Raw genomic sequence first — 15375 nt, 5'->3', positions numbered from 1 at the left:
CATGACAAAAAAACAAATACAGCTCCACCCCCTAATTTCAATAACCACGCCTCCTTACCATGCTGTCAGGTTACGTGTCTCTCGCCCCAGTGACCATGTACTATATACAATACACACTACAGTCATGTCAGCCAGAGCCTCTCTCCTCCGATCGGGATCATAGTATCACACAGCCTGAGCCGCGCTGGTTGATGACGTCAGTGACATAGACTGCAAGGGATCATGGGTCATGTAGTTTTTTATTGTCCTTTTTACCCTACAAAGAAACGATAGACAAAGGACACAAACTAAAATACCTCGGTGATGTAAAAAAACCCTACAAATAAATAAAACGGCGGCCATTTTGTTGGCGCCTCCCGGCATCTGCACTCATTACAGGTGGAACGCAGCGCACTGACCGGAAGCGCCCACGTACAGTACAGGTGTAACAGTCTCTAGTGTCTCCTCACTGTGTATAGTATTATTCCCTAGACTAGAGGGTATAATGCATATGAAGTAGAGTCTGGTGTCTCCTGTCTGTGTAATGTTATTCCCTCATATGCAGTATAATACATATGGAGCAGACTCTGGTGTCTCCTGTCTGTGTAATGTTATTTCCTCATACACGGTATAATACATATGGAGCAGACTCTGGTGTCTCCTGCCTGTGTAATGTTATTCCCTCATACACGGTATAATACACATGGAGCAGGCTCTGGTGTCTCCTGTCTGTGTAATGTTATTCCCTCATACACGGTATAATACATATGGAGCAGACTCTGGTGTCTCCTGCCTGTGTAATGTTATTCCCTCATACACGGTATAATACATGTGGAGCAGACTGGTGCCACATCCGTCATTCCCTCATACACGGTATAATACATATGGAGCAGACTCTGGTGTCTCCTGTCTGTGTAATGTTATTCCCTCATACACGGTATAATACATATGGAGCAGACTCTGGTGTCTCCTGTCTGGGTAATGTTATTCCCTCATACGTGGTATAATACATTTGGAGCAGACTCTGGTGTCTCCTGTCTGTGTAATGTTATTCCCTCATACATGATATAATACATATGGAGCAGACTCTGGTTTCTCTTGTCTATGTAGCATTATTTCCTCCTATATATAATACATGTGCACCAGTCTATATCATATTTAGTCATACATAGTATAATACAGATAATGCAGTCTCATGTATCCTGTTGTGTTATTTTCTCATACACATTTTGATTTAACCACCATTGCAATGGAAAGGTTTCTGTTATGGTTGAAGGGTATCACCAAGAGAAAAAGTCCAGCAACAGCCTTGTGGGCTGGAATAACTTGATGAGGACCGGCCTTTGGGCCGAGTAGCAGCCTTGAGGGCTGGTAATGCTTTGCTAGATGCAGCCTTTGGGCCGAGTAGCAGCTTTAAGGGCTGGTAATGCTTTGCTAGATGCAGCCTTTGGGCCGAGGAGCAGCTTTAAGGGCTGGTAATGCTTGGCTAGATGCGACCTTGGCTGAGTAGCAGCCTTAAGGGCTGGTAGTGCTTGGCAAGGTGCGGCCTTTGAGCCGTGTAGCAGCCCTGAGGGCTGGTAGTGCTGCTTATGCTGCCCAGATGACACAATCAACAGAATGTGGCATTGCATCGGCAGATGATGCTGGAGTGCGGCTGGTGCCGCCGAGATGACACAAGCGTCAGGACACCAGATGGCGTATGCAGGAGAAACTGGAGTGAGACTTGTGCCGCCGAGATGACACAAGCTGCAGGACGCAGGGTGGCGTATGCAGGAGAAACTGGAGTGCGACTTGTGCCGCCGAGATGACACAAGCGGCAAAACACTGAATGAGGAGGCAGGAGACACTGAAGTGTGGCTAAACACCCAAGACAGGCAGAGGTGCAGGACACTTGACTGGAGAGGATGCCAGCCACCAGCAGGGGCTTAGAGAGCGCTGTCGGGCCCCGGTAAAGATGGGGCGTGGCCTAATCATGGGAGGCGTGGCCACGTCCCCTTGGGAAAAAAAAACAAAAACATACTTTTGCTGTGAGCCCCTCAGCCCGGCGCAAAGCCAGGGGGGCGCAATCAGTGTGATCGCTCCCCCCCTCAGGCATAGGAGATTGCTGTGGCTGCTGCTTAGCATTCGCAAGCAATCTCCCACTGCAGCCCAGCACACAGTGTGTGACAGTTTCAGAAGGGATAATAGCTATTGTCCCCTGATATTGTCTGTAAGCCTATGAGCCAGATGAAATGCAAAGGGCTTACTGACATTGCCTACTGCCAGAGGTGTAGGGTGTAGCCGGCCCTAGGCATAGTCATTCTAAGCAAATGCCTAGGGTGACTGGAATACCTTGGGGCATTCCTGGGCTCTGACGCTGCCCCCCCTCCACAACACTGCCCCACCTAGCGACACTGCCTCCCCCCTCCCCTCCTGAGGCTGTTATTATTCTATCACTGATTTTTTTTTGGATGGCAACTCTTGAAAAAGGACCTAGTGAGGGTCCGAAACGTCGACATACTGGCTATATGATGTCCGTGACTGTTTTTTGTTATCTATTTAAAGATATGTGAAGTTACACTGTGTCAAGTCTGGTGAGTGCCCTCCTATGATAGCATCACTGATGTAGTCATGTGATATATATATTCTGGAATTTTCCATTGAGGAGCACCCTAACGTTTCCTAAGGACGTGAGTGCGGGACTTTTTGTATAACTTTATATATATACAGTCAGGTACATAAATATTGGGACATTGACCGAATTTTCATATTTTGGCCTCTATTCACCACCACAATGGCTTTGAGATGAAACAAACAAGATGTGATTTAACTGCAGACTTTCAGATTAATTTGAGGGTAATTACATCCAAATCGGGTGAACGGTGTAGGAATTACAACGGGTTCTATATGTGCCTCCCACTTTTTAAGGGGCCAAAATTAATAGGACTATCAACTCAAAAGCTATTTCATGGACAGGTGTGGGCTATTCCCTCGTTATTTCATTATCAATTAAGCAGGTAAAAGGTCTGGAGCTGATTCTAGGTGTGACATTTGCATTTGGGATCAGTTGCTGAGTATAAAGAGAAGTGGGAGGGCCCGATACACAACTGTGCAAGAAGACAAGTAAAGTGGGAGATTTGTACAAGGTAAAAGGGATTTTGAATAAGGAAGGCTATCACTCCATTTTGCAACGCCATGCCATACCCTGTGGACAGCGCTTGATTGGAGCCAATTTCCACCTCCAACAGGACAATGACCCAAAGCACACCTCCAAATTATACAAGTACTATTCAGGGAAGAAGCAGGCAGCTGGTATTCTGTCTGTAATGGAGTGGCCAGCGCAGTCACCAGAACTCAACACGATTGAGCTGTTGTGGGAGCAGCTTGACCGTATGGTACGCAAGACGTAACCCATCAAGCCAATCCAACTTGTGGGAGGTGCTTCAGGAAGCGTGGGGTGACATTTCTTCAGATTACCTCAACAAATTAGCAGCTAGAATGCCAAAGGTCTGCAATGCTGTAATTGCTGCAAAAGGAGCATTCTGTGACGAAAGCAAAGTTTGAAGGACAAAATTATAATTTCAAATAAAAATCATTATTTCTAACCTTGCCAATGTCTTGACTATATGTTCTGTTCATTTTGCAACTCATTTAATAAATAAGTCAGTTTTCATGTAAAACAAGAAATTGTCTGGGTGACCTCAAACTTTTGAACGGTAGTGTATATATCTATCTATCTATATATGCCACTGTGATATTTTTGGCTTCCTTGTATAAACACTTAGGCCCCCATTTATCAACGATGGTAAACGCCAGCACAATTTTTCGTTTAGTATCACTGTGATACAAACTAAAAATGTACTGGTATTTACCAATACTTAACCCTCCGACGAGGTCCCATGAAGTCCTCCTCCTCCTGTATGAGGTCCTCCGCTGGGCTGCTGGCCGCCAGCGTCAGTGCTCTGGTGTTATTCGCATGTGCGACGGTCCGTCTGCGCATGTGCGTAACACGGGGACCCGGCAGTGCCTGGAAGGCTTTGCTGAAGCCGGAAAGACAACGCTGGGTCTCCATTGCCGGCAATGGGGACGGCATTGCTCTCGCCATCTAAAAGATAGTGAGAGTGATGCTTGACAAACAGCGGCAATCTTTGATTACCACTGTTAAAACCAGAAAACATGGCATACCCCTTTAGCGAGCGCCAAAGGTGTTATGCTTCGTTGATAAATGGGGGCCTTTGATTGGTGGTGGGATTATCTGCTCGGGGGCACCAGTAAAAATTTTGCCTAGGGCCGGCTCTGTGTGTGTGTGTGTGTGTGTGTGTCTCCCTCAAGTCTGGCAGGGAGGTGGCGTGTCCAGCATATGGAGGAAAATTACGGGGTATTAAAAATAAGGGGCAGTATCAAACTGAGGCATGGAGGGCTAGCTATATTCCTACCCTCTAAAGAAATGAAACTAATTAAAAAACAAACAAAAACATTAGTCCCTACAGGAAAAGATCAAAACACATTGGCCCCCACAGGAAAAAAATTAAATCTTTGTCCCCCGTGGAAAAACTACCAAACACATTGGCCCCGATAAGAATAGACAAACATATAGGCCCCTGACAGCATTAAAAAACAAACACATTGGCCCCTACAGGGAAAAAATAAAACACATTGGTCCCCAAAGGAACAAAATAAAACACATTGGTCCGCACAGGAAAAAAAAATAAATCTTTTTCCCCCGTGGAAAAACTAACAAACACATTGGCCCCGATAAGAAAAGACAAACACATTGGCCCCTGACAGCATTAAAAAACAAACACATTGGTCCCCTCAGGAAAAAATAAAACACATTGGTCCCCACAGGGAAAAAATAAAACACATTGGTCCCCACAGGGAAAAAATAAAACACATTGGTCCCCACAGGAAAAAATAAAAACATGTTGGTCCCCACATTAATTGCCCCAACCCCCCACAGAATTCTGACCTTTCAGGTGCTGAAGGGTAAATCGGCTGGTCCCATTTGCCTTGCGGGCCGCATCCGGTCTGCTAGCCAAAGCCATAGCGGCAACTGCAGTGCTCCAAAATGGTGCTTCTAGAAACTGGTGTTTTGATGCAGAAGTTGTTCATTCGAATATTTAAAAAATACCTAGATAAGCTTTATATATTTTTGCCATTTGATAAGCAGACAATTGGCTGCAATAATTGGAATTATTGTTATACGTTATGATACTAGTTATTATATTTGTTCCCAAAGATATTTCCTTTTGATGTCATTTCAGTCCATGGAACAGACGAGCACTGTTCTCAGTTTTTGGTATGCAGGCATTTGTTAGCAGTATTTCAGCATATGTGTTTTCATTCTCTGTGGGGTTTTTTTCCGCATATTTTCTACTGATATTATTAAGTGCATGGATCACGGAATAAGAAAAAGTATATTTTATGAGTTAACAGATAAGCTGCTCTAAGTTGCATTCTGGTACGCCTGCATTTCAGTAATCTTTAATACATTTGAACTTCATTTAACTTTGGATTGTACACTATTAGGCATCTTGTTCTCTCCATTTTGTTATAGATTATTGATATCAGACTGAGCGGGGGGTTTCTAGAGGATGACCGCAACCTGGTTATGAATGGAGTGTTTCTATATGTTCTGTTTATATGAATTTTTGGAAATACTAATTATAACTTATTTACATGTAGAGTAAAATCTCTGGCTCTCAGGGGCGTATCTACCCCCTGGCCAGGATGGCACTCACCAAGGGCACTTTCTGAGAGAGTGGGGGGGCTGTGCGGCGGTGCCTCCAGCAGCCAGGGGGGTAGAATCAGGACAGGACTGGAGTCCCAGGTACGCCCCTAGCTCCTACATAGGGTAGTTGTCCAGGGCCGGGCAGCCGCTGGCAAGTCTGGTACACTGTCTCCCCAGCCATCTCATGAGAGATGGCTGGAGAGACAGAAGGGGTGCTGCCTGATGAAAAAAGGAGGTGCTGGCTGATGAAACATGGGGTCTCGCTGGAGAGACAGAAGGAGGCTGGCTGGGCGGACGTTATAAGTACAAAGTGTGTAATGATTCAGAAAATATGGGGGGGAGGGTGGCACCTGTCCATTACTTTGCCAGGGCAGCTCTGACCCCTAGATACACCCCTGCTGGCTCTATTTACATGTATACACATTGGGGCTCATCTAGGGGGAGATGTATCAAACCTTTGAGAGATAAAATGGAGAAGTTGCCCATAGCAACCAATCAGCCATTTTATAGATTGTGCTATATAACTGATAGCTATGAACCCATTGGTTGCTGTGGGAAACTTCGCCAGTATATCTCTCTCCAATGTTAATCTCCCCTTTGAGCTGAATGTACAGTGCTGGCTGGGCACAGTAAGCTTGTGATCACATGTACCCCTAGAATAAATAGTTGGTGGCGGAAGTAAATTTGGGAGAAAAGTAGGTCCAGTGCCTTAGCCAGTCACTCAGGTGAACCAGGGGGATACAGAAGCTTATTTTGGCAGTCCTTGCATCTTCTAAGGTAAAAGATAATTCCCCCAAAACCAGCGAGTACCAGGTCCTCTTCTGGCTGCTATGCTTTTGCAGCACTGCATAATATCTTGGTGGAAGTTGCCCAAAATGCGTGAATGTCCAGCTGAAATTGGGACAGTTGGGAGATATGCATATAGAATACTCATTACCTGCACAGCGTGAGTAGTCTGTAGATTTGAATTAACTGCAGTACCTCTGTTTCACCAGAGGAGCTGCTCTTGTGGATCTCAGCAATTTGCACATTGGCCTTGATTCAGAGCCGCTTGCAAGCGTTCCGATGTTGAGGCACTGCGCATGCGCCACATCCGGCGTGCGCGAGCCACGTTGAGCGACTGAAGTTCATTCGCTACGGGGCGGCTGTCGATGGTGAGTGACAGCTCGCCCCGATTTGTGGGCAGGTAGGGGGGTGGCTGGACAAATGCAGACGTTCCCTTAGGAACGCCTGGCATTTCTAGGGAGGTCTAACTGTAATCACTACTGATGTCAGTAGTGGACTTCCTGCTCTATTAGAGCAGGAAGTCCACTCGGCCTTGCAGCAGCCTAGACCCTACCGTAGGGTCTCGTCGCAAGGTCGATGGTTGCGATTATCACGATGGTCTCCTGGCCGCTCGCACAAGCTGTGGGTGGTCTCTCCCACTGGTTTGCGAGCGGCCGAAGAACAAAAAAAAACAAATGCCCACAATCCCAGCGTGCGGGCAGCGGGTCTGAATCAGGGCCATTGTCTGTAAAGCTGAGTACACGATGTATGACCCAGCAACAGTGCGATGTGATGTAACGATACATCGTGCGCGCCATACACACTGAGCAATCCAGTGTACGACGGCAGAATGTGTTCTTACATGCAGCAGAACAGCTGATGGGATGTTGCAATGAACGACTGTCTTTAACAACGGATCGGACATGCACACAATATAATGTGTATGATACTTGTTACAAGCTGCATCGGAAAGATATATTACAATATATCGTATAGTGTTTACCCAGTTAATCTCCTTCTCTGCTTATCACCTGCTGCAATGATTTTATATTCCTGCCCTTGCTGTGTACTTTGTTTTCCCAGGAACTATGTGTTAGGGTGGTGCCAGGGCCGGTTCTATGGTTACGCATGGTACGCGGCCGCGTAAGGCGCCACGTAGTGAAGGGCGCCGCGGCCGCGACCATGCAGATTTCAGTGGTGCAGACTGTGTCTCTGTGACACAGTCTGCACCGCGCGTGTAGCGCTGACCGGACGGAGTTCGGTCAGCGCTACACAGTGCCAAACACACAGCCGCCGGAGCCGGCAACTGTGTGTTTGTTTCAGCAGCTGATGAGAGTCTGTCAGACTCTCATCGGCTGCTGTAGCTCCCACTGCGGGAGCCATCTTCCGGCTCCCGCAGTGGGTAATGGGAGAGACGTCGTCATGACGACGTCTCTCCCATAATGCAAAGCGGCCCTGGAGAATGGTCGGGAGTAGCGGATATCGGCGGCGGGAGCAGGAGTTCAGGTAAGTGTTTTTTTTTTGTTTTGTTTTTTATAACGTGTGTCTCTACTGGGGGGGGCTACAAGGGGGGATTACTACTGGGGGCACTTGAAGGGATTACTACTGGGGGCACTTGAAGGGGGGGATTACTACTGGGGGCACTTGAAGGGGGGATTACTACTGGGGGTACTTGAAGGGGGGATTACTACTGGGGGCACTTGAAGGAGGGATAACTACTGGGGGTACTTGAAGGGGGGATTACTACTGGGGGCACTTGAAGGAGGGATAACTACTGGGGGCACTTGAAGGGGGGATTACTACTGGGGCACTTGAAGGGGGGGATTACTACCGGGGGCAGAGGAAGGGGGGATTACTACTGGGGCACTTGAAGGGGGGGATTACTACCGGGGGCAGAGGAAGGGGGGATTACTACTGGGGCACTTGAAGGGGGGATTACTACTGGGGGTACTTGAAGGGGGGATTACTACGGGGATACTTGAAGGGGGGATTACTACTGGGGGAACTTGAAGGGGGATTACAGGGGGCACTAGAAGGGAGGATTACTACTGGGGCACTTGAAGGGGGGATTACTACTGGGGGCACTTGAAGGGGGGATTACTATTGGGGCACTACTACTGGGGGCACTTGAAGGGGGGCTACTACTGGGGGCACTTGAAGGGAGGATTACTACTGGGGGGGGACTACTACTGGGGGCACTACATGGGGGGGAAACCTCCACTGGGGGCAAATGGGGGCACAAGGGGCACTGCACAGGGGGGACAACTACCGCGGGCACTGCATAGGGGGGGCGCCAAAAAACCTACTCGCTTACCAAAAAATTTGGGCTAGGGCCGGCCCTGGGTGGTGCCAACGGGTGCGCAATCTCTAAAACCTAAGGAGAGCTGGGGGTAAATTTACTAAAGGTCGTTTTTAATCGTTTAAAAATCAGTCAACATCGATGTCGTGTTTCAGGAGCCAAATCACACATTTACTAACACTGAAAAATGTTATATATCGTGATTTAGCCCCTAATGTGTTTCAAAACTTAAACGAACGGAAATAGGATTGAAAACAGGAGAAGTATCTCCGGCGTTGAGAAGAGCACTTTACAGATCAAAATGTTGTCCCTTTAATGGCATTTAATACAACTCGCCATTGTCATGGGTGAACAAAATTTTAAAATAACAAAATTGTTTTTCACTACTAGACAATTGTTAGAAGAATAGTTAAAAATACAAATAATTTAAAAATAATTAAAAAAAAAATACAGTATCACAGGTTAAAAATCAGGCATAAAAAAAAAAAAAAAAATCTACCTGGTCTCTACTTAGGGAATTATCTTGAATACCAGCCTTTATGTTTCTATATACTCTTCGGCACTACTACTAAAACAGTTCCCCCCCCCCCATACCCATCTAATACTGGAATTGTATATCACCACGGATGTTTCATTACAGCCTGATCCTTTATTGCCCTCATCCCCCTATGTCTTTCTCCCCCCTTTCATTATTAATAACAAAACACAATGATAAAGAAGGACACCCGGCCTCTTTATTTTATTGTCTTCTTTTTAGTTGTAATCAGTTTACAGCGATATTTTATATTCATAACTGTTGTTTTCTCATTGTTGTTCATTTCCCGATATACAGGCTACCTCATATAATAGTACTCCAAATGTTCATTCTCAGGGCCGGGTTAACTGGGGGGCGACAGGGTCGGTCATGCCTGGGCCCCAACACATAAAGGGCCCCCTCAGGCATAGGGTTAAAGTGGGCTGGAGGACACGGAACCAGTTCCGCCTCCTCCGGCCTATCTAATCCCGGTGCCATAGGTAGGCTCTATTTGTTGGGCGCCCGCTGAGATTTTATGACCAGCGGGCACCCGGCTTCCTCCCCGCAGCTGGAGGCTGGAGCTCATTAGCTCCGGCTTCAGGCTAACGCAGTGCACTATGGGAGAGACGTCATAACATCTTTCCCATAGTGCAGAGGAGCAGCCGAGCGGACTGGACGGCAGCGGGGCTTAAGGTAAGTATTAGCTTTTTTTTTTTTTTGTGCAAGCGGCATACTGCGGGCATTACTATTGGGTGCATTACTACTGGGGCACTACTCAGGAGGCATTACTATTAAGTGCATTACTACTGGGGCACTACTCAGGGGGCATTACTATTTTGGGGCTCTACTACTTTGGGAATTACTACTGGGGCACTACTACAGGGAGCATTACTACTGGGGGCATTTATACAGGATGCGTTACTACTAGGGCATGACTACTTGGGGCACTACTAATGGCAGTATTGCAGGGGGGGCACTACTACTGGGTGCACTGCATAAAGGGCACCACTACTGTGGGCTCTGCATACTGACACTACTGGGGGCACTACATAAGGTCCCCATTGCGCATACCCTCTGTTTGTCAATTAGGGGCCCCCACGTTTGTTGCCCAGGGGCCCCCAGACCTTAATCCGACCCTGTTCATTCTCACTCCTACAATCATTGTGTTATTAATGACCTTATATTTTGCTTCAAATTTTATGATTAAAAAGTAAAAAAAAATAAAAAAAATAAATTCTGTCTGATGCGTTTCACAGCTCACATGATTAAACTAAAGTACGGGGAACATTATGCATCTATAGAGCTGGATGTGGATTTGGCTACATTATGGGCCAGATATTATACACTAAGATGTTCACTAATGCCATCGCTGCGCTATGCAAAAATATGCAAATACGGCAGCTGCCGGCAGATGTACTGAGACGCTGGAACGAAGACGCTGGAGACGTTTTTATCGCATACGGGATCGCAGACATGACATGCTCCAAAAATGGTCACGACACGCGCCTGCTTTTTTTGCCGCCATTCCTATTTATTTCCCATCAATGCTCCCTGTCAAGTCACACTGCCAGTAATATGTTGCAGCGAGTGACTGCGGTAATTTTCCTTGACGCACGTGAAGTGCGACTTAGACGCATGTGCAGATCACCGATAATCGCTCATCTGCATAACTATCGACAAATCGTCCATCTTTGAATCAAGTCCTATGAGCGGCCTTTTCTCTTTATCTCTTTTTTATGTAGATTTGTCTTTTGCTGATTTGAGGATCATTTAAGAAAAGAAGCGGCTGTAATATTCACTAGTATTGTTATTATTATTGTAAGTGACATTATTTATTGGTAATAGTGAGGGCTGCATTGTATCTCTCTCTGTATCTATACGGAATGCGGTCAATATCCCAGCAAAGGGGATGCTGACGCTTAGAATACTGGCGCCAGAATCCGACACCTGTCAGATTCATGGCGCCGGCATCCCGAAGGTAGGTAGGGGGTAAGGGGGAGGGTTAGGGGCTACGGTTTGGGGAAGTTAGGTTTAGGCACTAGGGAGGGAGGAGTAGGGTTAGGAGAAGGGTTAGGATACCTACCGACAGGTGCTGGAATCCGAACCCTGTCAGGACGCCGGCGTCAAGATTTTGACCGCCGAGATCCAGAGTGCCGGCATCTCATACCCAAACCCCTCTATACCCCCATCAGCCATAACATTAAAACCAAAAACATTAAATATCTCGTTACAATGGCACCAGTCAAGGGGTGATATACTAGGCAGCATGTGAACAGTCAGTACCTATCATATATATATATATATATATATATATATATATATATATATACACACACACACACACGTACTTACAGTTACTAGTCAACACCCTGTCGTCTGCTTCGCTTGTATGTAACAGGGCACTGGAGTCTGCTCTACTTGTATTATAATAATGAGACACCAGAGTCTGCTCTATTTGTATTATAACATGACACCAGAGCATACTCCATCTGTATTATAATATGACACCAGAGCCTGTCCCACCTTTATTGTAATAATGACAGCAAAGTCTACTGTATTATGATAATAGGGCACTAGATGTATTATAATAGGGCACTATGGCCCTCATTCAGACGCGCTCGCAAGCATGTCGATGGTGGGGCATTGCGCACAAGCCCCGGAGCGAGTGAGAAATTCTCTTGCTCCGGGGTTCGCTACAAACGGGGCGGCTGACGAAGTTGATCGACAGCTCGCCCTGTTTTGTAGGCAGGGGTGGGGGGGTGGGGGTGGCTGGACAAACGGAGGCGTTTGTGGGCGGCCCTAATGACATCACTCGTGATGTCAGTAGTGAACTTCCTGCTCTATTAGCAGGAAGTTCACTGGGGCTTGCGGCAGACGAGACCCTACCACAAGGGTCTCGTCGCAAGACCGAAGGTCGCGAACCCTCACCTGGCCGCCCGCAAAAGCTGTGGGTGGTCACCCACAGCTATGCGAGCGGCCAGGAGGCTCTGCATGTATTGAAACATGACTCCAGTCTGTACGCTGTATACTAATGACCCTAAAGTCTCTCCTAACTGTATTATAATAACAGGACAACAGAGTCTGCTCTACGATAACTGGGTACCAGAATTTGCGCCACTTTTATTATAATACCATGACTATCTAGTATGCTCCACCGGTATAGTAACCAGATTCTGCTTCACATAAATATAAACAAACAAGACACCAGTCTGCTCCACCTATATTATAATAGCAGGACACCAGAGCCTGCTCCACCTGTATTACAAGACACGAGTCAGCTCCATCTGTATTGTAATAGGACACCAGAGTATGCTCCATCTGTACTAAAACAGGACACCAGAGTCTGCTTCACCTGTATTATAACAAGAAAGGGGGCTCTGCTCCACATGCCTAATATGTGTCACTTCCTGCTGCCAGTCACATCAAGCTCTCTTGCTCCCTCCTGCTAAGGAAAGGTATATTTCCACTTCCCTCCTTTGCTAACTCCTCAGGAATATACTACTTCCGCGTTGTGCGTTCCACACAACTTCCGGATTCTGCGTTCCACCTGTCGCTGATGGTGCGGCACTATGCCCTCAAGTGGTAAACGTGAGAAAGGCAGAGGATTGATAATTTACCTATGGATGTCAACAGCGCCATCCAGTGTCCAGTAAGAGAATTTGAACGGATAATTCACACCCTGATCACTTGTTGTGTTTACTTACTACCACCTTGTGGTCTGTTTAAAAATTGCAGGTGAACACCATGGACTGTATAATGTACATGAAATGTTTCCGCCTGAGATTTCTGGTGTTCAACACTGCCATCTTGTGGATTATTTGCTAACTGCAACATAATATGCAATGTACAGTATCATTCCAATTGAACACTTTACTAGTATTTGTTTGACATGCTCAGTGTAATTTTCAGCAACAGCTTCAGTACAATACAATTTTCTTTCTTGTGCATTTAGATGTAATTCTTATTCTCTGGGCTTTCATAAAGCAAAAAAATACTTAAGAATCAAATTCAGCAAACATGACATAATGGGGATTATACAGTGATGTGCTTAGATTTTCAGGATCAGTAAATTATTTGTGAAAAAAAAGAAAAAAGACCTGCGTCTCTCCTCTTTGGGATTGATTAGTCCCAATTATTTGCAGCCTATTAGGTGGTAGAGAGGAATCCAGCTGCCCCTCATAGTGAAAAACTCAGTGGTGCAGATGTAACAGAAAAAAAAGACTATAACTATATATATATATATATATATATATATATATATATATAATTATAGATACACGCCACAGTGTATTGTCCAGCTCTGTTCTTGTCTAATTCTATAGTAATTTTTTCTACCTCTATATATAAATATGAATATATAGATAGCATAAAGTATCCAATAATTGAAATTATAAGGATATTAAAAATCAGTGACGACTACTATGACTTCTAATATTCATACTAAATTTATGGAGATGAGATACATTAATCCGTATAAGACAAGTTGTCCTAATGCATATTGAAGTAATGGACTCAGAATATACCATCTATACCAGGGGTAGCCGACCCTGGTCCTCGAGAGCAACCAACAGGGCATGTTTTCCAGTTCTTACAGAATCACAAGTGTAATAATTAGCAGCACCTGTGAATTTTTCCAAATGTGTTAGTGAGTAATGAGTACACCTGTACACCTGCTAGGTGGTCTGGAAAACGGGAACTGTTTGTAGTTCTCGAGTACCAAGGTTGACTACCCCTGATCTATGCTGATATTATTTACAGCGTCTGTGTCTACATAAAACCACAAGACTGTAGGTCAAGTCTGTGGTGGAGCAGGACTCGGACGAAAGACTGAATGATTCAGGCACAGGAGGGGATGATAACTAGGCCTGGACTCCTCGGCTATGGAGAGAAATTAACACTGAAAATGAAAGGTAAAAGGTACCAGTTAGATGTCAGCATCATGACCTTGCTATATACCGGGAATGGTGGTGGTCCCGGGGGAGGGGCCCTGTCAAAGTACTGTTAGTGGGAACCCCATAAAACTACATTTTAAAGTGCAAAAATACGTCTTCATATCATACTCCTTTTACACCAGAGCTAAAACCCGGGTTATTGCAGGGTTAACCCGGGTAGCTCCTAGGTGTAAAAAGGGCCAGAGTTGGATTCCCGGGTCGAGTGACCCAGCAATCCAGGTAACTTGCAGGGTTTTACACGGGAACAACCCTTGAAACCCTGCAGTGTGAACGGGTACCCCGGGTCATATGACCCGGGTCCCGTTTACAGCATGGGGACTTTCGGGTTTCTCGACGCTTGGAGATGATGTCATCTCCAAGTGCCGGGAGAAGTGATCCACTGCACCCCTGTGCAGTGTGAACGGCGCCGATCCGGGAATAATCCGGATCAGCGCTGCAGTAGAAAAGGTCGGTCCTGGGTCAGACCTGTTTTGGAACTGTGGAGCTCATTCAGCCCCGCTCGCTAAGATGCATACTCTCGCTGCTGCCGATGGTATGCAGTGTGTATGCATGTGTATGCGCATACCTTTGTGAACTTTCGCTATGTATTCGCTCGCTGCGCATAGACAGCCCAGCAGAGTGAGTGTCAGGGGAAGCCATTTGTAGGTGGTAACAGGGGCTGGCCATTAAAAACGTGGGAGTGGAGGTGCAAACGCAGGCGTGCCTGAGCATCTCAACGGTGTATTAGAGGTGTGCATAATTATAAGACAGCATCATAGTACACGTCACCTGGCTTGTTTTTACACTGAAGTGCTCGCAGTGCTTGCAGTAGGGTATGGACAGCCTCAAGCGCTGCGATAGCATCCGATGTACCGATGGTTGCATACACTTCCTGGACAGGACGTGCACAAGTGGGCATCTTAAAACAGGCTGGTGGGTGTCTGCATACACTATGATCGCTCTCTAAGAAATACTGGGCGTGCTAATGCATTGCTGTGCGATAGCACTGTCTACGCAGTTTGCACACACATCGTGCAAGCGGCTCTGAATCAGCCCCTGTGGGCCTAATTCAGACCCGCTCACGAGCGCAGGACGCTCGCAAGCCGGTCGATGGTGCCCGAATGCGCATGCGAACGACCGAGGGAGCTCCGTCGTGCGCATACGCGAGACCCGGCAA

This window comes from Taudactylus pleione, unplaced genomic scaffold, assembly GCF_031769625.1.
Source record: "Taudactylus pleione unplaced genomic scaffold, aTauple2 ptg001845l, whole genome shotgun sequence".
In the NCBI taxonomy this organism is placed as follows: Eukaryota; Metazoa; Chordata; class Amphibia; order Anura; family Myobatrachidae; genus Taudactylus; species Taudactylus pleione.
This window is presented reverse-complemented; position numbering follows the sequence as displayed.